The 27,111-nt window shown below is 40.8% G+C and overlaps 2 long non-coding RNA genes across 3 annotated transcripts in view; both read left to right on the forward strand.

The window, feature by feature from the left end:
- LOC140454970 (uncharacterized) overlaps window positions 1-26,330 on the forward strand; it is a 138,741-nt gene extending 112,411 nt beyond the window's left edge. The window contains exon 3 of the long non-coding RNA XR_011952751.1: window positions 25,387-26,330. This is a non-coding gene — a long non-coding RNA (uncharacterized lncRNA). The remainder of the gene's footprint in view (window positions 1-25,386) is intronic.
- Window positions 962-22,554, forward strand: LOC140454977 (uncharacterized). Of its 2 annotated transcripts, none has more exons than XR_011952752.1 (3): window positions 962-1,069; window positions 2,020-2,960; window positions 22,193-22,554. It is a non-coding gene; the product is annotated as an uncharacterized lncRNA (long non-coding RNA). The 2 variants fall into 2 exon arrangements; XR_011952753.1 differs by lacking the exon at window positions 22,193-22,554 and adding an exon at window positions 8,723-8,825.
- Window positions 26,331-27,111: the final 781 nt, after the last annotated feature.

Below are 27,111 nucleotides of genomic sequence, written 5' to 3' on the forward strand. Positions count from 1 at the left end.
GGGGTTGATAAACATATTAGCCATGATCAAACAGCAGAACAGACTCAATTGGCTGAATGCCCTAATTCTGCTCTATCTAATAGTCTTATGGTCTTATCCAGCTTCTCTTCATAGCTAAAATGTTCCATCTCAGGCAACATCCTGGTGAAACTCCTTGCACCCCCTCCAGCGCAATCACATCCTTTCTATAGTGAGGTGATGAGAACAGTACACAATATTCCAGCTGTGATCTAACCAAAGATTTGTTCAGCTCAAACATAACCTCTCTGTTCTGATAATCTATGCCGTGACTGATAAAGGCAAGTGTCCCATTTGCTTTCTTAACCGTCTTATTAATCTACCTTACTGCCCTCAGGAAGCCGTGAACAAACGCCCCAAGATCCCTCTGTTCCTTTGAGCTCTCTAATGTCTTCTGCCATGCATTGAGTACTCCCTTGTCTTGTTATTTCATCTAAAGTGCAAGACTTCACACTCATCAGCTTTTTTTTCAAGTATTCTCTGCAAGTTCATAATTTGGAATTTTTGTGCTTGACATGACATCCCCAAAAGCAAAAATTTTCCCCATAATTTATGATTTACTAACAAAGACCACGTATTCTTCTCAAGATTATGGTTAGCTATAAATATAAAGTGGATCGAAAGTTACAGAAAGTGAGGACAATATTTTTGCTTGTCTAACTTTTGCACTCCTGATAAGATCTGATTGCAACTGCTAATAAAATCAAGATTTTCTAAACAATGTTAAAGATTGTTCAGCAGTGCTGGATTATGAATTATTGGTCACTTGGGCACCATGAACGTTCAGGGGCTCTTTCAGCACAGCAATGCTCCTGAGATTCATCTTTTATTTCTGCAGATTCCCGAACAACCAAGGCTAGCTGGCAAACTGAATTTGTGATTACCTAATTACTAGGCGATTTATACTTACATCAAAACATGCAATTGATACAATGTGGATGACCTCTTGTTGAACTCTAATTACCAAAGCTTTGTGCTCTGTCATTTGTAAAGTTAAATGTGGATCTGTCTAGAGCAGACACTGGCCAGCACACAAGGTTTAAAAAGCAAGGTATGTTCATGCGACGCATGGTTATTTGAGCAGTTTATGCCTATATGTGTTATTCCAGCTTTTCTAGTATCTTCCATTGTGTGTGCACATATTCGGGAATTGTCTCCTGTTTAAGGAAATTACAATGTTTTGTGGCAAATGGGTTAGCTACTGTGCTTCTTCTGACTTAAAAAGTTGCATTTTCTCCATTTGAGACCATAATGTTATCTGTTTGTAGTGAGGCTTGGAGAGTGCTCTGCTAAAGCCATTTAGAGCCATTGACATTGTGAGCTGATGTTTGCAGCCACGTATACAGGAATGCTTGGCTTACAATTGCTATCAGTACGATTGAAACTTGAAACTTCCGTGACTCATCTTACATTCAGCAATTGCTTTAGATGAGCGCAGATAATCTGCAACCTACAGGCTCTTTAAAACTGCCTCCTGATCAGGATATGAAAAGATTATCCAATTTCGTTAAAATTGGCTTTCACTGGGGGTTCAAAAACATTCACGGCAATTTGGAGAACATTGCTGCACAAGTTCAGCACAGTCGCCTTTGTTTCATGTCCATGCATTTGGATGCCTCTACAGGACCCATTATTTACGTAGTTTGGGTCTCCCAAAACGAACAGGTAGCCCACCATTGAAACCCAGCCTCCTGCGGTTCAGTCAATGCGTGGTCTTGACTTGGGTCCCTTCCATCCAGTTGTGGCCACCTCAACCCAAAGGCACATTCCTGATTTTTTTTAATATGTAATGCGCTCTTTTCTTCTTGTCCTTGTGATTAAAATTTGATTGCCCAAAATCCAGTTTAAATATGTATATTTGGTAAAACGATGAAACTTGCCATAACACAATTATCATTGCCAATTGGAATGTCTTTTGTCTTATAATATCCCTTTTGAATCATTTACTTTAAGATGTCAACCTATTTGAAGAACTTTTGACAAGGCATTTTTATTTTACAGCATTCGGAGAATGATTCTAATTACATCTGCAAATTCATTACCAAACAATACGTGAATCAGCACGAGTTGGAATAAGAGGCTATAGTTCCCAAGACAACTGAAAGTTTCTTTTCTTGTTTGTTTTAGAAGGCAATGGCTTTGAAGGGGTGAATGGTGCAGTGCCTCTTCTGTAGATACTCTACGATGGTATATTCTGGAGGAGTGGTGGTAGACAACTACAATAAACGACTCCTTTCCAATACCAGTCACTGTTAGAGGTGGCAAATAACATAATGTGCCAGCAGTGGATCTTCTGTGAAAATACCACATGGATGTAGCAGTGTAGGCCTGACAGACCTCACCAAGAGGATATGAAATTCAGTAGATGCAGCAGAAAACTAAAAGAAAAAAAAGCAAGCAATAAGAGCTTTACAGCTTTAAGAAGACCTTGACAGCTAAATCTTACATATTTGTGGCTAGGTTCAAGTTGCATCGAGTTTTCTGGAGGGATTACTGCGGCATGATTGAATGTGTTTTCTTGCTGTAACTTACTTGGCTCATTGATTACTTACTCTGAATACATGGCATCCTTCACGTTTGATTCCAGCCCTATCTTACCACACATTGTTCCCAAAACAAATCGAATCTCAGCTGATAGCTACTGAAAGACTGGAATCTCATGTGCCTCATCTTTAAAAAAAGCTGCTATGCAAACAGATAAGCGCAGCCATTCCAAAGCTGCCCTGCTTGGTCACAGACAGAATCTGAAAATGTCAGAGGAGGGGAAGATGGTGCAGCAATTTCCTAACAGGGACTAGAAGATCTCAGTCGGGGGGTGCTTCTGCAGAGGTGAGGAGTCCTCTTCCCGGTGGATGGCAGAGGAGGCCACAACAGCAGATACTCTCAGCCTGGTCAGTGTCATCTCCATGGTCCAGAGAAATAGCTGGCAGTGCCATAAGAAGGTATGGATAAGTGCCACATTTTTCTCTCTGCTTCCTCTCTCACACACATCTATTTCTATTTCTGCACTCACCTCTCGCAAATTGCCCACTCTGCCACTCACACAAGTGCCTGCCAGAGCCTCCCTATCCCACATTTCCACCACCACTGCAGAGAAACAGCTGACATCTCTAGAAACCACCACTTCAACCTCTGAGGGAGAGAGTATCAGAGCAAGCAGCAGTGATCTATCTCCTGCACCCCAGCCAGCCCAGGCATTGACACCCCACTGTGAATGTTAGGCTTTGAGAGTATGGAAATACAATCTGGTGAGTACCTCATTGCAATCATAGACAACCCGAGCCACTTATACAGTGTGCCATGCAGAGGCATCAAAATGATTGGACATGAAACAAAGGGCAACTGTGCTGAATTTGTGCAACAATGTTCTCCATATATTCATGAATATTTCAAAATTCAAGATCCAGTGAAACCCAATTTCGACTTCCTTAGATAATCATTTCAGATGCCAATCAGGGATAGTTTCATAGAGTTTGCACCTTTTCTGCATTCACCCAAACCATTTGTTGAATGAACCATGAGTCACTGAAGCTTCAAGTCTGGACAGGTTGGCAGCTGACATGGAAAGCCAGGTCAAGCACCCTCAAGATCTGCTGGCGAGACACATAAAACCAACACTCCACAGTCCTCAAAACCAAAGGGTAACATGGAACCTGCCATGCATTCTGGTGCTCCTTTTTCACAAAACGACAGGCTGGTGTCAGGAAGCACCCAACTGGAGAAGGAATCACATATGCCATCCCACCTCCCAAAAGAGGTGGCTGGGCCCTCTATCGACCCCTCTCATTGGCCACCTCCAACTCTTGAAGGAGGGTCCATTTGCATCAGGCAGTAAGACCTTCAGCGTGGCTGGGCCATCCAAATACAAGCACCCTCAGTGTTGTCCAGTCGAACCTCCAGGGCCAATCGGCTTCACTGCCGTACAGGCTCCTATCTGTGAGGTGTGGAACCAGGGACTACACTAAGATGTAATGGGAGAGTGAGGAGGAAGAAAACCTAATGAGGGCACTTTGCTGCCGGGGGTGACAATGCACTGCACAATATATTACATATTTCTTATATAAATGACACAGCTTTCACTTTACATCTGTCCAAGTAGCCCAACTGTTATTATTCCAGCATGAGATCTAACTTCATATCCATGTATACTCTGTGGAAGTAGGAGGAACCAGGTGTATACAGGGTAATGGAGGCTGTTGACACCATTGACCATCAATCAACAACATCCCTTTTCTTTCCCTGACTTCTGTGTCCATAAAGTATTTGTCTAATTGAGTCTGAAGCAACGTCTGGAGCAGGCAGGATCAAAACATGCAGGGATTTAAAGCATTAAGATGGCTGGGGATTAGGGAAACCTGCCGGTCTATGTCCTAGACCTATATGGGGGCTATGTGTAATGTTCTTTCTCTTTAAGAGCACTAACACGAGTGGGTCCTGCAGTGCTGTCCTTCATAGGTCAAGTCATTTACCCTGGACCTCGAGTGTTTTCACAGTGATTGCATTTCCCATTGTGCACTTTCCATTTCCTGCTGAAGGGCTTATGCCTGAAACGTTGACTCTCCTGCTCCTTAGATGCTGCCTGACCTGCTGTGATTTTCCAGTGCCACACTTTTCAATTCTGATCTCCAGCATCTGTAATCCTCACTTTTTCCCTCTTGCCATTTCCAGAACAATAGAATAGTGACAGTGAGTGAGCTTCTCCACAAGTAGCTTAGAGTCTCCACATCAACATATCCCAAATTTCCATATCCCCAGAAGCTTTGCAATTTCCCAAATCCTCACCCAATCAATACACCCACATTTACCCACTGGCAAATGAGGTGACCATGCCAATTGTGGTCTTTCACTGTACCACTTTGAAGCCAGGGTGCTCCTGATTGTGAGTGCACCACTTTCCCATTGTTGGAGATATTTGCCCAATGTGTTAGAGATCACAAAACACAGCTCAAAGTGAAATTGACAGTTTATTATTATAGGATATCGCGGAAGAGAAACTGACTAAGCTAAAACAGTACAGACAGTCTGCCCAGGCAGTCAAGGATTCTCTGCCCAGAGCTCAGGATGAGACCAGTTTTTATAATAGTGCTGCACAATAAGGCTGATTAAGAAATGGGGAAAATACAATCTATCTGGAAATGGAGTAATCTAGTTACAAGGAAGCTAATTGGAAAACAGTTATCGGATGAATGTCCTGTTCCTCCAGACAATGCAACATCCTGACAGTATCGATGGTTCTATTCCTCTTCGCAGGTACATGTTAATGTCTCTTCTGAAGTCTGAGGTGCTTCCATTGTCTTGTTCTGGGATTAATGTCCTTGCTGGTGCCTCTCTGTCTGACCTGCTCTTTTGTGTGGCTTTGGTATTGCTGGGTTGTGAAACTACCCTTGGGGATATCTGTGGTGCTCTGTCATTGTTAGTGAGCTTGTAGAGTATTCCCTTGTCTGGGTGGGCTGTCTAGTTTGGCTTGTGCATCTGCTTGGGCATTCTGAGTGTTTTTTGGTACTGTTGGCCAATTCTGCTTTTGTGGGCCTATCGTAGGTTGGCAGGGTGGCAGATCTTTTCCCACACCCATCCATATTTTACAGTGGCACCATTGCAGATACTGTTGCCCCATTTCACCTTCATCAATACCCCCATCCCCACGGCCTCAGCTCCAGATCCAAGGGGTTTCCTTCCAGCAAAGTGCTCTACTCCCACCAACCCCACCCCACTTCTCCCCAACTCCCTGTCCCCTCAAATTCGGAGGATGGACCTATGGACTGACAATGACACATTCTCTTGAGCGACCCAACCACACAGCCCTGGACAAGAACTGCTGGACCCTTGCCTGCAGGCTGGATGTTCCCTGACAGGGTTATCACTACCCCCGGACTGGTCACTGTGGAGCCACAGGACAGACCATAATTCATCATCAGGAGTGCAGAACCAGGATGAAGTACATTTTCTATGGTATCCAATCCTCTGGACAGGTAAAGGAGGCTGTCTTTGACTTACTGAGCTGGGTCCCCCTGACTGATGTATACCTCAGTAGATTTGGTGAGGTCTACTCCTCTTGAGGCTTTGAGACATGGCCGCTGACTTGCTGCATATGCGGTGGGTTTGCCATGTAAACAGCTGGCATGTGGTTCAGGTGTGATATTGATTTTGCACACTGCTGTCCAGCAAGATGTATGTGACCATGACTGAGGACTACTGACCAGCAAGGCAAGCAGCCTGATTGTGTGATTGAGCTAATTGGCACAGCACAGCACAGCACAGCATGGCAAGGTAAGACATGGAACATATAATTAGAATTAGAGTCTCTACAGAGTGGAAACAGGCCCTTCGGCCCAAAAAGGTCAACACCGACCCTCCAAAGAGTAACCCACCCAGACACATTTCCCTACCCTATATTTATCCCTGAGTAATGCACCTCGCCTACTTATCCCTGAACATTATGGGCAATTTAGGCATGGCCAATTTCACCTAACCTGCACATCTTTGGGTTGTGGGAGAAAATCCACAGGAGAATATGCAAACCCCACACACAGTCGCCCGAGGTTGGAATCAAACCTAGATGCCTAGCGCTGTGAGGCAGCAGTGCTAACCACTGAGCTAACAATGAGTGTGAACCGAACACTTATGCGTTGCAGTTTGGCCCTTATGAGCTAGGTTCCTTTTTGCCCACACAACATGCCCAACAGCGAGTTGTCGATGCATCATGCAATGTGACTCTGTACTTCCAAAGGACCTGACAGGCTATGGCAAATGCCAGGTGCCCATTTCCGTAGAAAAGGGATGTGTGTAACTGGTACCTGTGGATTATGTTTAATGGCACAGTTTGGTCCAAATCAACATGGATGTCCTTTGAAACAAGCAGCAAGTTGAATTCAGAAGGCTCCACATTGGTTTCTACTTTGAGATTTATTAAGATCTAACATGATTGTTGCATTTGGTAAAATAGAGAGCTGAATAATACTGAGCCAAGTTAGGACATTAACGGGGGCACTTAATAAGCAGTAATTCCACATAATTTACAAATCCCCACTGCTGAGTGAAAGCCTCACCACTTGCCACCACTTGAGGGTGAGCACTGCTGCCTCAGGGACCTGGGTTCGATTCCAGCCTCAGGCAATTGTCTGTGCGAAGTTTGTACATTCTCCCTGTGTCTATGTGGGTTTTCTCTGGGTGCTCCAGTTTCCTCCCACAATCCAAAGATGTGCACGTCAGGTGAATTGGATATGCTAAATTGCCCATAGTGTTCAGGGATGTGTAGGCTAGGTGCATTAGTCAGGGGTAAATATAGAGTAATCGTGTAGGGAAATGGGTCTACGTGGGATACTCTTCGGTGGATCTGTCGGGCAGAATAGCTGTTTCCACCCTGTAGGGATTCTATGAAAAGCAAAAATGATGGAATGTGATGCTCCTGACATCGAGACCAGCCTCAAATGACTTCTTGCTCAGTTCTGTCACAAATCTCAGCATGGACAAAGTCACTTCGATTCCATGAGATATAGCAACAGAATTAAGTCATTTGACCCATTGAGTCTGCTCCGCCATTTGATCATAACGGATATATTTGTCAAAAACATGTTCCTGTCTTCTCCCTGTAATCTTTGATCCCCTTACCAGTCAAGAACATGTCTATCTGGAAAGCAAATAACTTAGCTTTCACAGCCTTGTGTAGTAATGAGTTCCATAGATTCACCACCCTCTGACCAAAGAAGTATGCCCTCATCTCAGTTCTGAAGGATCGCCTCTTCATTCTGAGGTTGTGCCCTCAGGTTTTTCCTAATAGTGGAAACACATTCTCCATGTCCACTCCTATAATTTCTGTCTTCTACCTGCCTCCTTTCTTAAATAGGGATGTTACATTCATCATTTTCTAGTCCCCTGGGTCCCACTTTGACTCCAGAAATTCCTGAAAGATCACAACTGATGCCTCTCCAACTCCTCAGCAATCTTCCTCATTAGCCCTGGAGTGTAAACCATCTGATCAGAATGATTTATCCACCATCAGACCCTTCAGCTTCCACTGCACTCACTTCTATCACCTGGCTCTCTTGAAGTTCTGGTATGCTGCTGGTTTCTTCCACTGTGAACATCTATTCAGTTCCTCCACTATTTCTCTGATCCCCATTTCTATTTCTCCAGTCTCATTTTTCAACGGTCCAAAGTCCCCTCTCATCTGTCTCTCATCAATTTTATATACAGTATCTAAAAAAAGCTTGCAATCTTCTTTTATCTTACTAGCTAGTTTGTCCTCATATTTCATTTTACCCACTTCCCGCAATGCTTTTTTTAAGTTATCCTTTGCTGGTTTTTAAAGACCTCCCAATCCTTTTGATTCCCACTAATCTTCACCACGTTGTATGCTTTTCCTTTTGCTTTTATGTTGTCCCTGACTTCCCTTGCCAGCTGTGGTTGCCTTGTCTTTCTCTTACCATGTTTCTTCTTCAAAGAACAAAAAACAGGAGCAAGTGCCTTGGCCCACCAAGACTACACTGACACATGATGCCTTTCTAAACTAAAAACTTTTCCCCTCATGTGGTCGGTGTCGCTCTATTTCTTGCCTATTTATATATCTATCAAGATGCCTCTTAAATGTTGCTGTTGTATCCACCTCCATCACCTCCTCTGGCAGCACATTCCAGGCATTTACCACACTCTGTGTAAAATGTTTGCCTCTCACATCTCCTTTAAAGTTACCCTTTTTATCTTAAAGTGAGCCTGACATCAGTGGTGGGCAAGTTGCTGGAGGGAATCCTGAGGGACAGGATGTACATGTGTTTGGAAAGGCAAGGACGGATTGGGGATAGTCAACATGGTAAGTGGTAAGTTATCCTCATGATCTACAGTGAGGTCTACCTTTCCCTTTCCATGTGAGGATTTCTCCTTGCCCCAATTTCTAACCCTCATGGACTGAAATTGATTCTTGAAGCCATACCAAGCTTTACGGACCAGCTCATAATCATCAGCCACTACAGCTGCTAACCTTGCTGCTTTAACTCTCTGCTCTTCCACATGAGTTCAAACTGCATTCTCACTGAGCCTACCCTCAGCCTTTATCTCCAGCCTTTTAAGCTGACTTTCCTTTCTAAGTGTCAGTTTTTGAAGTTCAAAAGCTCTCTTTTTTTTTCTCTGCTCTCTCTTTTTCCCTCTCTTCTGCTTTTAATCATATCTCAAACTGTTTCATTTCTGCTGCCCTTTCCTTATTCTTGCCTCTAACTCAAGCTGCCTCATATTCAATTGAATTCGTGCCATCTATATAGATTCTGATGATTTCTCCAGCAAGTTTAAATGCTGAGCTACTGCTGTAATTCTCTCTTATTTCCTCACAGAAGCAGGCAGTTCCAATTCCAGCTTGTCAGCTAATTCTTGCAACTCGGTCTTATTCACTTTTTGCAAAACTTCCAAAGTCATTGCATCCACTTCCAGAAAATTTGTAGTGACTGAAAAAGCCATTCCTATTCCAAGCTTTGTCTACTCAACCAAACCAACACCCGAAATAAAGACATTAGCACCTACCACTCGCTGTTTAAAATCCTTCAAAGAGCCCCTAATCTGTTATGGACGGGGCCAGACCACTCAAAACATTCTTAAATAGGCAGCCCAGACCATAACTTTGCAATTTGTTTTGGTAAGTATACCGTGAAAATTACCTGCAGTAAGTTAGCTAGGTTGACTACTAGATTTTAAAAGACAAAAATTTATGCACAAAATTACACAATGAAACAAAGAACAGAATAAAGAACCCCTACAGAACTCAGTCTGTCCAAACTAATTATGCTGTTTCAAATGCATACAACAATCCCAAAAAGCAAACTCCCTTTAAAAACCAGTATAAATGGAATACATGCTAACAGGTTGAAGTTGAAGGGCAGAATGACGGAGAGAGAGAGTTTCCACACAGCTCACTGTTGAACTCCTCACCAGTTCAGGTCTGAACTAAACTACTCAGCGAGAGAGCTGACCACTCTCCTTTCATTATACAGGTCACTTCTAAAACATGACCACTTCTGTCTGAAGTCTCGGCTCTTTACATGTAAACAAAAGGCCTCTCAACATCCTTTTCATTTCTGTATCAAACCAGTCTGATTGGAGCCCAGCCTGGTTTATTACCCCTCTGAAAAAAAAATACTCAAAGACAGAGTATCCTTGAGCCAAGGAACCGCTGTTAGAAAAAAATGGACTAGCTTTGTGACACCTCCCCCCTTAAAATAAATTAACCATCAATATCAAAAGATGGCTTCATTTTTAACCCTTCCAAACCCGGTTAGTAGTCTAAACACACATATACACTGTACTAACTATAAACATGCAATCATGCACAACCACATTTAAATTCAGGCCGCGGTACACCCACCATCGAACACCTCCATATCTCATTCGAGTCTCGATAAGCATTGGCAATCACATTTTTGCAATGTGCCACGTTCTCGATTGTCATATAAATGGCTGCAACAACAAGCTCCATTTAAATAGTCAGGCATTTTTGTCCTTCAATTTTTCCACAAATGTCACAGAGTTGTGGTCAGTGTATACGATTGTCTCAGATGCATTGCTGGTAATATAAACACTGAAATGTTGTAATGCCAACACCAAGCTTAAAGTCTCTTTCTCCATTGTTGAATATTTCTGTTGATGAATGTTTAACTTCCTGGAATAATACCCAATGGGTCTTTCTATTCCCTCGTCATCCTCCTGCAGGAGCACTGCACCGAAACCCACATCACTGGCATCAATAGCCACCTTGAAAGTCTTTGTGTAATCCAATGTAACTAATACTGGGGCAGTGGTTAACACAGGTTTTAGGCTGTCCAATACCTTTTGACAGTCCACTGTCCACTGAAACTTCTTGCCCTTTTTTTAACAATTCGGTGATTGGAGCAGCCACACTGCTAAATTTTGGCATAAACGTTTGGTAAAATCCACTCAATCCCAGGAACTGTAGTACTGCTTTTTTTGTTGACAGTGTGGGGAATTCAGCAATTACTTTCATTTGCATCTCTTGGGGCCATTTGTCCATATCCAATAACATGGCCCAGAAAGGTGTCTTGGGCTTTGTCAATTCACTTTTAGCTAGGTTTACCACCAAGCCTGCCTTCCGAAGTTGATTGAACAAGTCTGATAAATGTTGTAAATGTTCCTTCCATGAATGACCAAACATCACCGTGTCGTCAATATATAGCACTCAGTTGGGTAATCCGGCAATGACCTTATTAGTCAGTCTCTGAAATATGGCTGGAACGTTTTTCATAGCAAATGGCATGACTTTGAACTGATATTGTCCATTTGGCATTATGAAAGCTGAAATTGCCTTTGCTCTCTCTGACAGAGGAACTTACCAGTAGCTTCTGAGCAAGTCCAACTTATGAGTGTGAGTTGCTTGTCCAACTTTTTCGATATAGTCCTCCAACTGTGGAATTGGATATGCATCAGTCTTTATAACGGTGTTGACTTTGTGATAGTCCACACATAACAATTGGATACCATCTGGCTTTGGCATTATGACTATGGGTGAGCTCCAGTCACTGTAACTCAGTTCGATTATGCCATCTTGGAGCATGCACTCGATCTCCTTCTGAACCTGTGCCAACTTTAGAGGGTTATGCCTATAAGGATGTTGCTTAATAGGAACAGCATCTCCTATCTCTACATCATGCATGATTAGGTTAGTACTTCACAGTTTATTTCTGCATATCTCACCATGTGATAGTAATAACTTTTTCAGGTCATTGCGATTTTCTTATGGAAGGTAACTCAATAATTTATCCCAATTTTTGACAACTCCCTCATTGTCCAGTTTGATTTGAGGAATATCCAATTCAGAATTCTCTGAACTTGGTTCTTCCTTCTGTCCTGTGATCAATAGCAACTTCTCCTCTTGCTTTCCTTCCCTATCAAAATACCTTTTGAGCATATTCAGAGAGTCATAGAGATGTACAGCATGGAAACAGACCCTTCAGACCAACCCATCCATGCCGACCAGATATCCCAACCCAATCTAGTCCACCTGCCATATCCCTCCAAACCGGGCCCATATCTCTCCAAACCCTTCCTACTCATATACCCATCCAAATGCCTCTTAAATGTTGCAATTGTACCAGCCTCCACCACATCCTCTGGCAGCTCATTCCATGCACGTACCACCCTCTGCGTAAAAAAGTTGCATCTTAGGTCTCTTATATATCTTTCCCCTCTCATCCTAAACCTATGCCCTCTAGTTCTGGACTCCTTGAGCCCAGGGAAAAAGGCTTTGTTTATTTATCCTATCCATGCCCCTCATAATTTTGTAAACCTCTATAAGGTCACCCGTCAGCCTTCGACTCTCCAGGGAAAACAGCCCCAGCCTGTTCAGCCTCTCCCTGTAGCTCAAATCCTCTAACCCTGGCAACATCCTTGTAAACCTTTTCTGAAGCCTTTCAAATTTCACAACATCTTTCCGATAGGAAGGAGACCAGATTTGCATGCAATATTCCAACAGTGGCCTAACCAATGTCCTGTACAGCCGCAACATGATCTCCCAACTCCTGTACTCAATACGCTGACCAATAAAGGAAAGCATACCAAACGCCTTCTTCATGATCCTATCTACCTGCGACTCCACTTTCAAGGAGCTACAAACCTGTACTCCAAGGTTTCTTTGTTCCACAACACTGCCTAGGACCTTACCATTAAGTGTATAAGTCCTGTTAAGATTTGCTTTGCCAAAATGCAGCACCTCGCATTTATCTGAATTAAGCTCCATCTGCCACTTCTCAGCCCATTGGCCCATCTGGTCCAGATCCTGTTGTAATCTGAGGTAACCCTCTTCGCTGTCCATGACACCTCCAATTTTGGTGTCATTTGTAAACTTACTAACTGTACTTCTTATGCTCGCATCCAAATCATTTATGTAAATGACAAAAAGTAGAGGGCCCAGCACCGATCCCTGTGGCACTCCACTGGTCACAGGCCTCCAGTGTGAAAAACAACCCTCCACCACCACCCTCTGTCTTCTACCTTTGAGCCTATGACACACTCTGTGAGATTTTTTCCTGTCTGGAGTCCTTAGTAAGTTGTTCACCTCATTCAATTTGTTCTCAATTTGATAAGGTCCACTAACCCTTATTATTAAAAGTTCACCTGTCACCGGAGGTAACACCAATTGCAATTTTGTGAATTTGTGATTTTTTTATCTGCTTCCAGTTTCATTGTATGCTGTGATACTTTTAAATGCTGTCTAGCCAACTCACCAGCTCTTTTTAATCATTCTCTAAAATTGACACATAGTCCAAATGGATGGTCTCCGAATTCTGACTTATTAATTTCTCCTTCATCAAATTTAATGGTCCTCGTACTTCATGCCCAAAAATTAATTCAAGTGGACTGAATTTGGTCGATTCATTTGGTGCATCTCTGATGCAAAAAGGACAAACGGAACTTCCTTGTCCCAGTCATCTGGATAATCCTGACCATAAGCCTTCAACATGGTCTTTAGTGTTTGATGCCATCTCTCTGGTGCTTCCTGCGATTCGTGATGGTGACACAGTAGATTTGAATTGCTTTATTCCCAAGTTATCAGTAACCTCCTTGAATAGTTTGGATGTGAAATTTGATCCTCGATCTGACGGTATCTCTATTTGTTGTCCATGTCTAGTAAAATATTTAATAAATTCTTCTGTAACCCTTTGAGCTGTGATGTTGCATAATGGGATTGCCTCTGGAAATCTCATCGACACATCCATTATTGTTAATAACTACTTATTACTACTTTTTGTTTGAGGTAGGGGACCTACACAATCAACCAAGACTCTGTGAAAGGTTCCTCAAATGCTGGAATAGGTATTAAAAGTGCAGATTTTATTACTGCATGTGCTTTTCCGATTAGGTGACAAATATGCCATGTTTGGCAAAATCCCACTACATTTTTGTGTAGTTCAGGCCAGTAAAAATGTCTGTATTTTAGCCTGTGTTTTCCTCACCCCAAATGACCTCCAAGTGGTAGATCATGTGTCACTCACTGCACCTCCTTTCTATATACTACTGGCAAAGCAATTTGATGAATCTCTGCCTATTTCTCATCTGTTTGAATGGTCTTCATTTTCTTATTAATATATAAATTGTTAAGTAATAATTCACAGGAATGCATTTTGATATAACTGTTTGAAGTTCTCATCTTTCTTCTGTAATTCAGAGCTAAAGATACTTGCATGTTTACCTATTTGCTCCTTCTCTGGTCCACTTATCTGATCAAATAGGGCTTGGATAACACCATGCCAGCTTCCTTATCAGTGCCTTTTGATCTCTCCTACTTGTGATGATGCAATCAGGGAAAATTCCTGGAAAAACACTCTTCATGTCTTCAATTACCTGCGTCTCCACTGGTTTTTCCACGGCTCAAAGGCAGCACACCTACCAGTGAATCAGCTGTGTCATTTGTAAGGTCAAACTGTATTCCTGGAGCTGAGAGTTTGTCCAGTACTACGACCACAAATTCCCCACTCTTCTCTGGACTCTCTCGCCTCACTTTACATAATTGAGCTCTTTTTGTCTCCCTGTTACAAGTATCTTTTCTGGCAATAGTCCCTCGGGAGTGCATATTTCCTCATTGTTCAGCATTACAGACTGAGACGATCCTGTGTCCCTTAATATTATAACCTCCTTACCTACTGCTCCTGGCTTATGTGAATAAACTTTACCCTTGCATGTATATTTTTTAAGCAGATCTGGCACTTCCTCCTTAGTCAACCTCTGATCATCTTGTACACTGTGAGGTAGTTGTCTAACTTCTCTTGTGCTTTTTGTTACTAGTCTAACAAAACTCCCAGACCTGTCTAGTTTTCCTGCATCTGGCTTTCTCCTAGCCGACCAACACAGTGATTTTGTATGGCCCACTTTATTACAATGAAATCACTGGAGCTTTTTAACTTCTTTATCCTCCTCAAGAGTTTCTTTTTTACCCTGTGGAAGTTACCGTTATGATCTTCACTGAGATCTACCTTTCCCTTTCCACGTGAGGATTTCTTTGCCCCAATTTCTATCCCTCATGGACTGAAATTGATTCTGGAAGCCAAACTGAGTTTTATGGACAAGCTCATAATCATCAGCCACTTCAGCTGCTAACCTTGCTGTTTTAACTCTCTGCTCTTTCAGATCAGTTCACACTACGTTCTCACTGAGCCTACCTTCCACCTTTATCTCCAGCCTTTTAAGCTGACTTTCCTTTCTAAGTGTCAGTTTTTAAAGTTCAAAAGCTCTCTCTTTTTTCTCTCTTCTGCTTTTAATCGTATTTCAAACTGCTGCCCTTTCCTTATCTCTCGCCTCTAACTCAAGCTGCCTCATATACAATTGAATTCTTGCCAACTCTATAGATTCTGATGATTTCTCCAGCAAGTTTAAATACTGAGCTACTGCTGTAATTCTCTCTTATTTCCTCACAGAAGCAGGCAGTTCCAATTCCAGCTTGTCAGCTAATTCTTCCAACTTGGTCTTATTCACTTTTTGTAAAACTTCCAAGTCACTGTATCCACTTCCAGAAAATTTGTAGTGACTGAAAAAGCCATTCCTATTCCAAGCTTTGCCTACCAACCAAACCAACACCCGAAATAAAGACATTAGCACCTAACACTCGCTGTTTAAAATCCCACAAAGAGCCCCTAATCTGTTATGGACTAGGCCAGACCACTCAAAACATTATTAAGCAGGCAGCTCAGACTATAACTTTGCAATTTGTTTCGATAAGTCTACAGTGAAAATTACCCGGAGTAAGTTAGCTAGGTTGACTACCAGGTTTTAAAACAGACAAAAATGTATGTACAAAATTACACAATAAAACACAAAGAACAGAATAAAGAACCCCTACAGAACTCAGTCTGTCCGAACTAGACTTAATTATGCTGTTTTGAATACACATAACAGTCCCAATAAGCAAACTCCCTTTAAAAACCAGTATAAATGGAACACATGCTTATAGGTTGAAGTTGAAGGGCAGAAAGACAGAGAGAGAGAGTTTCCACACAGCTCACTCTCCCCACCAGTTCAGGATTGAACTAAACTGCTCAGCTAGAGAGCTGACCACTCCCCTTTCTTTATACAGCTCACTTCTAAAACACAACAATTTTGGCCTGAAGTCTCATCTGTTTACACATAAACAAAAGGCCTCTCAAAATCCTTTTCACCTCTGTATCAAACCAGTCTGATCGGAGCCTGGCCTGGTTTCTTACCCCTCTGAGAAAAATCAAGGATAGAGAATCCTTCAGCCAAGGAACAACTTTCAGAAAATAAGGGACTAGCTTTGTGATAGTTGGACTGAAGGGTTTGTTTCCATGCTGTACCTCTGCATGACTCTGCCACTCTATATTCTCTAATAATTGCCTTTTCTACCCTGGGGAAAAGACTCTAATTATTTATTCTATCCATGCCTCTCATAATTTTGTAAGCTTCTATCAGGTTGTCCCTCATCCCTTAACATTCAAGTTAATACAACCAAGTTTTTTCCAATCTGTCCTCATAGCTAATACTTTCCAGACCAGGCAATATTCTGGTTAAATTATTTCTGCACTCTCTCCAAAGTTGTCACATCCTTCTGCTAGTATGGCAGCCAAAACTGTGCACAATATTCCAAATGTGACTTAATTAAACTTCTATACAACTATTCCTTGGGATGAGTTTCTGTTGCACCTTCCGAATCATTCCCAGAACCTCTGCCATTATTGCTCCACTGTCTTCTGCTAGGCTCCACTTCCAATCAAGTCTAACCAGCTCTTCCCTCATATCCTTGTCATTGCCTTTACTGAATTCCAATGATGTTAAATTTGATTTCAGCTCCTCCCTCTCAAACTGCAGGGTAAACTGTATCATATTATAGTCACTGCCCCCTAGCGGTTCCTTCCCCTTATGCTCTCTAATTACGTCTGCCCCATTACATATAGTCAAATCCAGAATTGTCTGTTTCATTCCCAGCCCTGATCCCCTTGCAGCTACGTCTCTGTGATGCCCACAATATTATAGCCCGCAATTTCAATCGGTGCTACAAGCTCAGTTATGTTGTTTATAATGCGATTATTGTGGTGCTAGAAAAGCACAGCAGGTCAGGCAGCATCCGAGGAGCAGGAAAGTCGACATTTCGGGCAGGAGCCCTTCATCAGGGTCGTTCCTGGTGAAGGGCTCCTGCCTGAAACATCGATTTTCCTGCTCCTCGGATACTGCCTGACCTGCTGTGCTTTTCCAGCACCACTCCATTCTAGACCCTAATCTCCAGCATCTGCAGTACTCATATTCACCTAATATGAGATTATCCACAGAGAGGGAAAACAACACCTGTGGCAGCAGCACAAAGGAAAACTCACCATCCTAGAGCAAATGAAACATCACTCAGAAGCTGGTTATAAGTGCTATAGCAGGAGTGTGAACGAGAGAAAGAAAGGAAGAACAGCCACACTTTAAAATACTGAGGCTGTACGAATGAAGCTCTGAAAGGAGTAACTGAAACCTCCGCAGGTAAAGTTAGAGATACCTAAGGGAAAACTTTACATAAAATATGTACAAAGATCAAAAGTGAAAGACAAGGGAATGAGAAAGAGAATTCTTACCTCACGTTATGAACAGCACCACCATCGATCAATGTTAAGCTCCATCAGGAACTTCAAGGAACAGTGAAATGGCCAAAAAATAAATTTGAACCAGGGCTACAGAATCCGGATGGTCTCAGAAATTTCTTAAACAGAAATTAGCAAATTTAAACAAATCTAGTGGGAAATGTCCAACAACAAAAAAAGAAGTCAACAAAATTTGAAGGTTTAGAAGTACTGGGACTCAGCAATTAACCCTCAGTTTAGGCAAGAAGATTTACAAAGGTTGCAGCCAGATAATTTTATGTTGAATTTTACACAGAGGGTTCAAAAGTTAGAAAAACCTGAAAACAGCAAGAAAACTCAATAAACAGCTGAGAAGAACAATATAACAAAGAAACAGATTTTAAAAACTTGAAAAATATAAATTAGTACAGAAGAGCCAGCAATACAACCTAAAATAGACAGGAGGCAGGAGACTAGAAGAACAGAGCATCAGGAGGTGGAGAAGTCAATGTTTTGGGTGCACCCCTTCTTCAGGACAGGACTGGCTGCCTTTATGGAATAGGCAGTAGACCATCCATGGGAATGTCCACTGGAGGTGCAAATGTATTGGGGATCTGTTCCAGCACTGCTCCCCTCTATTTTCCCACCACTATGTCTTCAAAGCAGGAAAATACAGCTTAATGAGGTCCATGTCATTCATAAACATAAAATGAATATCCAATATTGTCAATTTCATTATTTGAACTACGGAATTTGAAAAAAAAAAATTGATGGTCCAGCCTATATTTCCAAAACACCTCCATTAGATTCCCTATTGTGTGAAACAGGCCATTTGGCCTATCAAGTCCACACTAACCTTCTGAAGAGTAACCCACCCAGACCTATTTCCCTCGGAATGATGCATCAAACACTATGGGCAGTTTAGCATAGCCAATCCACCTCACCTGCACATCTTTGGATTGTGGGAGGAAACCCACACAGACACGGGGAGAATGCACAAACTCCACACAGTCACTCAGGTCCCTGACACTGTGAGGCTGCAGTGTTAACTACTGAGCCACCCATGTGGGAAGCAAAGTCATTTCAGATGATTCTCTGGTTATGACTGGATAGATAAGAAGAGAATCTGGCATATAGCACAATCCTTTATAAGAAAAATAAGATTTAAAAGGGCATATTTCAATAGTTCTTTAGGTGTTCTGCAAAATCACCGACCAAAAATGTTGGCATGTACTATGCATAGTTTTCCAGCCATCGAGCCCATGTGCGGTGCTTTGGAATTTTGGGTATGTGCTCTTGGTGAGTGAAGCTTCAGCCAGAATTCCAAGGTTGAAAAATTTATTTGGCAATCACATTATTTTCCATTGGCTGTCTTTTCAAAGTTAGGACAGAGTAGATCTTCACATAGAAATCGAGTAATGTCCTTGCTGTATGGGTGCAAGTATTTTGATGGAAATGAAAATTGGGCAGTTTACAACAAGCAATTCCTTTAGTAAAGCCTGTTTTACACTTAGTTGATACGTTACATCCTAAATATATGGGTTTCAATGCTATTTTCTGTCATTTTTCTTAAAGCCATTAAATACAATATTGTTTGGGACAGACTTGAAGGTGTCAGGTCGGTGGAGAAGTTTCCTGAAGCTGTTAAAGAGAGTTATTTAATCTACAGACAGAGTTCATTCACTCATCCAAAAAATCATAAGGCAAAATTAAGGAAACCAGAGTTTAGACATTGCAAAATGCCAGGGGTTTACAAAGCAATGAAGAGGAAAGTTCAAGATCATTTAGGATTAAAACAACAACATAATTACTTTTTCAAAATAGCTCCAAATGATTTGATGGATTTTTAAATGCTGTGCTGGAGGTCTGTACACTCAGCAGGAGACACATTAAAATAAAGCTTAAACTATCCCTCTGGCCTTGTAAAGTACAGATGTGAACTATACAGGCTCAGTTATAATCAGATAAAGAAAGGAACATTGCATAAACTAAATGAGAATGTTATGGCGGTTATTTGAAAAACTGAGCATTACTAGACTGGATAATAAATTCACCAAACATTTCCTTTTCACTCTAGATTTTGCCAGGTCCTCCATTAATTTTCTTAACAAAACTACTATAATTTCTCCAGATGTACAAATATTCCAAAGTTAATAAAACAAATCAACAGGCCTACATTTCCTGGCTCATGGGAAGCTGAAGGCAAACAGTCTTTCTCCTTGAAATCTGAAAGCTATTCCTAAACCAGCCAAATGTGAGGTGCTCAGAATTTCAATTTTCCCTTTCCTCTTGTTGGGATATTTTTGACTTCCTTATTCCACACCTTCATTCCTAACCCACCTGAAACTGTTTAATAGAGAAGGAAATTAAACAGTACCACCACAAATCACATATTTATATTTGAGATGGCAGAACTAATAGTACAACAAAATGTGAGGCACAAAGAACCAAAATTAGGAAAAGTACTGATCAGCACATAATGGAATTTCTGATATAAGGCCTTTATGAGTAGGCTTTGCTGGAAATGCGAAGTCAGAGAAAAATCCCTATTGTGAATTCAAGTACTAGCTCCCCATGTTAACAACTAAATTTATACAATAATCCAGATCCACTCACTTCAATCTGATAGATCTGGCCATAACTCTCAGTGAGAATTTGTGAAAGAAGGCCAACACCAACTAGAAATAGACAATAAATGTGGGCCAAGTCAATTGTTACTTGGGCAGGTGCAGTTGTTCCACTAGCCATTATAGTGTATGAGCAGTCAGATCACTATGCTATATGAGCTGCTGCTCATGATCAAAGTTATTGTCATCATCCTTTTTGAGAGTGGAGATCTCTGTAGCTACTTCCATTAAAACCTTTGGATACTGGCCATCGGGCTGGTGATGTTTCTGCCTTTAGTCCCATTCATCCGATCCTCTGGCCCACAACTTCTTTTCACCACTTTGTATATCTTTGTTTTTCATTGAATACTCTCCTTGATCATCTTTGTTAGCCACAAGTAGTTCATTTTTTTCATTGAGTTCTTCTTTTGGATTGGAATAAATTTTAGCTGAGCATTATGAAATAACTACTTCAATGTCTGCCACGTCTGATCCACTGACCTTCCCATTGCTTTATTTCACAGCTGGCTTTCAACTCTTTCTCCACATCTCTGTAATTGCCTTTATTTAAATTGATGATATTCATTTGAGACCTAAGTTGTTCTCCTGCAAACTGAATTCCTGCTATGTTGTGATCACTGTCCCCTCAAGAATGTTGCTGCAATTACGACAGAGACCTCAATGCTAAGCCTGACTTTTCCAAGATACTAAACTGTTCTGTGCGGCCACCTGTATCCCTGTAAATCACCATATTGGATGGTGCTTCATGTACTCCTCAGCACTCACCTTTCCAGATCCTTATACTCTGATGCAGCATCTCCTCTCTAGCTTTTTTTTCCTGTTATTAATCTTATATATTTGTGTACATATATTAGTATATTTGCTACCACCTAGCTCCATCCCCATCTCTGAATTCACAATTTCTGGTTGCCTGCAGTTTGTTCTATTCTTAAAGAACCTTTACTCCTTGGTTCTGAGGAAAGGTCATTTGTCCTAAAACATTAACTCTGACTTTTTTCCACAGATGCTGCCAGACCTGCTGAGCTTTTCCAGCAATTTCTGTTTTGTTTCTGTTCTCTTTGGACTTGGAAGATTGTAGGTTTTCGCATTTATCCCTGACAGTGTGAGACCATTGAACCTCTTTAAACTGGGGCACAATTCATCTCTTGAATCTCCTTTACTGAAAACATAATCCCTGCTGAAACAGACAATTACTCCATTTCTATACCTATATGAGCTCTAATCTAATATGCTTCACAGAATGTTACAGTTGCAATATCCTGGATCTCTAGGTTGGCATCTTTCATCTTTTGGAATTATCTTGTTTCTCCAAGCTAGTAGCTTCTTCTAGACAGCATTCTGTGTCTATAGGCATCATTTACCCCATCTCAGTGAAAGCTTCCATGGAGTTGTACACACATTCAGTATGTGTGAGCTGACTGGAATTCTCAATTTGCCATTCATCTGTGTTGAAATGTGTACACTCTTTACTTCAGATTGTTCACTATGGTGGACACTTTTATTCACCCATTGTAATTACACTGCCGGTCAAATTGTCACCATCCTCTTCAAGTACGTAGATCCAAGGGTCATGCTTGATCTGGTGCAGTAGAGGAAAATCACAGAGACAATGCGGGGGACCTCAATTGTATTACTCCTATATGGTCCTAAACTGACTCACCATCTGTGACTTGCCTCACATCCTTTAAAAAATACTTGGATGAGCACTTGGCATGACATATCATACAAAGCTATGGGGCCAAGTGCTGGTAAATGAGATTAGATTGAAGTCAGGTATTTCTTATTTGTCAATGCAGATTTGATGGGCCAAATGGCTTCTTCTGAACTGTATGAGTCAATGTGGTATGATCATATTAGGCTTTACTTAATTCATTCCTCAGTATTAAATTTGTCAAATCTTTAAACTCTTACATAACATCAGTAGCACCCATAATCTGAAAAGAAGTGATGGTACAGCTGCATGATTATTTTTATCTCACATTACTTCATTTCTGTGATTTTTCACAGGCATTTACCGATCTAACAAAGAAACTGTTTGTCGTCATGCAATAAACTAACACCAGAGGCTTGCTATGAAGTTGCTTCCTAAAGTGCATCGTTGAAACTTTGAAGGAACTTTGGTTTTGGACATTAGCGCTGAATGTTTTAACTGTGAGCTAAAATATTTTTTCTGGCTGTCAAAAGAGACCTTCAGACCAAGCTCTTGCTTTTCTGCTTGCACATTTAAAGAATAAAGTTGGAAGCTGCTTCAGCAAGAGTTTGAAAGGCAGTGAGACATCTATATTCATCATCTGGCAGGAAGGAAAATACAGCAGATAGCAGGTGGTAATGTAAGGCATCAACGTGGCAACAAAGTGGAGGTCTTCAATATTTTTAACACTCTTTGATCTGATCTGAAGCTGTCTGCTTTGGTGGATGTAAAAGATTCTTTGGCACTGTTTTGAAGAGCAGAGTACAATTTATCTTATTACTATCATGTTCTTGTTTGTGGCTTCATGTTCACCATAAATTGGCTGCTGCATTTCCTCCATCTCAACCACAACTGCACTTCCAAAAATGTACTTATTTAGCTGTAAAGTGCTTTCAGACATCCGGTGGCCTTGGAAAGCATCATATAAATGCAACTCATTCCTTATTTTTGTGATCATTCACAAATTCATTGAAGCAGCAATCTAACATTTTTGTATTTCCTGAAGAAGAGTCAATCAAGAACATACATGCTGGTCTATAGTCTTTAAACGAATAAGGCCAGCAGATACTTGGAACATGACCACCACATACATGTCCCTCTCAAAACCACAAACCATCACCATACCTTCACTGTCACTGGGTCAAATTCTAATAACACTGTCAGTGTCCCTCCACCCTCAGGACCACAATGATTTATGAAGACCATCTTCTCCAGGACAATTCAGGATGGACAATAAATGCTGGCCCAGCCAATGACACCCACATTCCACAAATACATTTTGGAAAACAATTATGCATTATCCTCACTTATTCCACCAAAATATGTAAATTAAGCCAAGAGGTAGATCAGTAGAGAAACAGTGGCAGACGTTTAAGAGATATTTCAGAGTGCTCACAATTAATATGTTTCTATTATAAAGGAAAATTCCAAAGGAAAACCCATCATCTGTGGTTGCCTAAAAATATCAAGGAAAGTATCCAGCTAATGAAGAAAGTGTATAATTGTGAAATTTTGAGCTGCAGGTTTGACAATTGATCATATTACACCGTGGGAGACACGATGGCACAGTGGTTAGTACTGCTTCACAGCGCCAGAGACCCGGGTTCAATTCCTGCCTCAGGCAACTGTCTGTGTGGAGTTTGCACATTCTCCCGTGTCCGTGTGGGTTTCCTCCCACAGTCCAAAAAAAAAATGGGCAGGTTAGGTGAATTGGCCATGCTAAATTGTCCGCAGTGTTAGATGTAGGGTCTGGGTGGGTTGCTCTTTGGAAGGTCAGTGTGGACTTGTTGGGCCGAAGGGCCTGTTTCCACACTGTGAGTAATCTAATCTAAACTAAAAGGTTTATGTGGCAAATATTACAGCATGAGTGGGAAGCTAGGTAGAAATATAAGACAATACCTAAATAGGAAAAGAGTAAGTAAAGTGAGTGTATGTTGTTGAGAGAGTGAGAATCGGGGTTTTATAACAGTTAATAAAAAAATGGTAGATGTAATGAATAAATATTTTGTTTCTGTCTTCGCATTAGAGGATACAACAAACATCCCAGTCATATCTGTATGTAGCAGATGGAAGAAAGAGAGGAAGATGATTATGACCATTAGGGAAGTGATAATAAGGAATTGATCTGTGGATAGATAAGATTTTAAGTCCTGATGGGCTTCATCTTAAGTTAAAAAAAGCTAATGAGCTAGTAGATGCATTGGTGTTACTTTTCTTAAAACAATTAGAATCTGCAAAGGTTAATAATATGTAAATAAGAACAGAAAGCCATTTGGCCTTCAAGCCTCTTCCATCATTGAACATGATCATCACTGATCATCCAGCTCAATATCCTGTTTCCACTTTCTCCCCATGCCCTTTGATCACTATAACCCTAAAAAACTATATCCATCTCCTTCTTAAAAGTTCCACCAGACTGGAAAGTAGAAAATCAAAACCTTCTATTGAAGGAGGGAGAAGTGGAAAATAGGAAGCAGTAGACCAGTTTCTTGATGTCTATTTTGAGAGAACTATCAAAAGCAATTATTAAGGGGGTTATTACTGAGCACTTAGAAACTATGGCTTTTCCAAGTTGGACGTAACAGTTGGCTCCTATAAGGGTCTGTACTGTGCCTTCAACCTTTGCAATTTGTATCAATTAGTTAGATGAGAGGATTGAAGGTTTGGTGGCATAGGAGCATCATACAATCTCTGCTCATCACTCCCATTCAGCCTTGGAGATGCCAGGGAAGGCAAAAGTGGTGTCATGTTTTAACAATGCCTCCTGAGAGATGCTCCTGAATTCCTTGGTTGTCAAGAAGCTAAATAACTGAAGAAATTTGTATTTGGAAGGAAAGATTTACCCCACCTGGTACATGCCTCATATTATCTAATTGGGTTCATGAACAATTGTTTTCCCTATTTTTGGCAAACAAGAGTATTCCCCAATTCAATTCCAATAGGGTGTGCGTTAATGGGTATTCATGACATGCTAATGGTTATCAAATAGTTTCCTGATCAGGCATGTCGGGAATGCCTGAGTGGTTCTGAGAATGCAAGAGAAAATGTTTTGGGAAACTGAATTTGTGCCTCCTGCCCAAGTTTCCCAATATAGCCTTTGAAAGATACAGATTGATAGTCAGTATAATGTTACCTGTCACTCAAGAATATTACAATCGCCACAAATAATTTTACAAATTACCTGAGTATTGTTCCCTAAAGAATTATTTTGTGTGAAATCCTATCTTTACATCTGAATGACTTCTTGTTACATGCCCCAACCCCAAACGCCACCACCAACCCCTCACCCGCCCACACCACAGGAAGCCTGATCATGGATTGTCTAATTGATTCATGAATATTGTTTCCTCAGAGTTGTTTGTAATTTACCATGCTTCCTAATGTATCATTTTCTATCAAGATACCCATGATAATGGTTCCTACAAGATGGCTAAGTTTCTGATCAGTTTACAGTTCAGACAGTAGCATGTCATACATTTTCCTATTAACTTTATGCCATTTCTTCTTTCAGAGATTGAAAATGGAATACTGCTCATTGCTCCAGCATATCTCGACAAACTCTCCACTCCTCATCAATCCTTGACTGATTGAAGAGTCTGAACTCTGTCAATGTTCTGTTTGCAGATAACGTTCAGTATTTAAGATCTCAGAAAGTTCATGGTCAGTTACTTTCCACATTTTCTGCCCTCAATTTTCATTTTTCACAATACATCCAGTTGCTCTTGAAACTCCGGATCCAATCTTCTGACCTCAGAGCAAATCAGAAAACGCAACAGCAGGACTAGCACATGGACTTTTATATCAAATATAACCTCATGTGAATGGGTATGAAGATTAGATGACATAATTATATCATGATGTCACAGTGACAGAGGCAAGCACATGCATACAGACTGTGAAGAAAAGATACAATAGTGTTTACTAGTGAAAATTGTAATCACAGAGAACAGTATTATGTACACTGTTGTAAATAAAAGTTGGCAGAACCTAATTCAGGCAAACAACAGTCATTTATTGGCAAGGGAAAACTATTAGAGACCATAAAGTACCAGAACAACCTAAGATAGCTATCTCATTAAAATTGAATGCAACCCCGAAGTACAAACCTCATGGTAACAGAAGCCAGCAAGTATTTCATAAAGTAATTCTTTGCCTGAGGTGTCCTGAAAGTTATCAAGATCAAGGTCCCACAAATTATAAAAATGATATGTCCAAAAAATTTATTGTCTAACATTTACAGAAAGGGCATGAGTTCATACATTACAATTTGCACTTCGTCCTTTGTTTTAGAGAACTAGCAATGCAAGATTATTACTATTTTCCTTTCATATTGTATATTAAATATATTATCAGCAATAACAGTGCATAATAGAGACCAATTCCCAATTGTACAGTTGACCCTGACCAGAGTCCTTCTGAAAGTTTGCAAGGTTTGGGAGCTTTATTGAACAAAATTCTAACCACCTTTGTTGTATGAGAATAAGACCATAAAACCATAAGATACACAAGCAAAAAGTTGTGATTGGATCATTATTTAAAAATTCCTTTTGCAAAGTCTATCTTCTAATGACACTGGGAAAGAGCTTGTTTTTCAGGAGGGCTAGGTTTTAATGCATTACCCTGACGTGTGCATCTTGAGATTGCTTGAAATGGGAAATACCTTTTAACTGAAGGTTAATTTGAATCCAAAGAAATATTTTCAAGGTTATTGTGAGATAGTTTTTTAAATTAATTGTCACTGATGAAACATATATGAAGAGATAATATTATGAAATCACACTCCTAATTGATGGCTTCAGAGTTACTTCAGAGTTCCTGTTATGTAATTTGCCACTCGTTCGAGAAATGGAAAACAAAAACATGGTGTTCACATTCCTTTTTTCTTTTGTTTAGAGTCATTTGGAAATGGTATCATAAACAAAAGTCTTTTGACGTAATTGATGCAGTTTATGTCTGAAGTACAAACGTAACTTCATGAAAACCTAGATTTGAAGAAACAACAAAGAGTACATTAGCAGAATGCCGTGTAATTTTGTTTTCCTACATATGAGTCAACAGCAGATGTGGAGATAGGTTTCCATGATTACGAAACAAAACAAGTAGAGAACTGAAATAAATACCTCCGATGGAGCAACACTGTGGGAGCATTTGAAGGGTCATTTAGTTCAGGCTACCTTGAAAAAAAGAACCTTACTACCTATGAGTGTAGGTCATCATGTCAGAATCTGATTTAAGA

Source organism: Chiloscyllium punctatum, chromosome 3 (genome assembly GCF_047496795.1).
Source record: "Chiloscyllium punctatum isolate Juve2018m chromosome 3, sChiPun1.3, whole genome shotgun sequence".
In the NCBI taxonomy this organism is placed as follows: domain Eukaryota; kingdom Metazoa; phylum Chordata; class Chondrichthyes; order Orectolobiformes; family Hemiscylliidae; genus Chiloscyllium; species Chiloscyllium punctatum.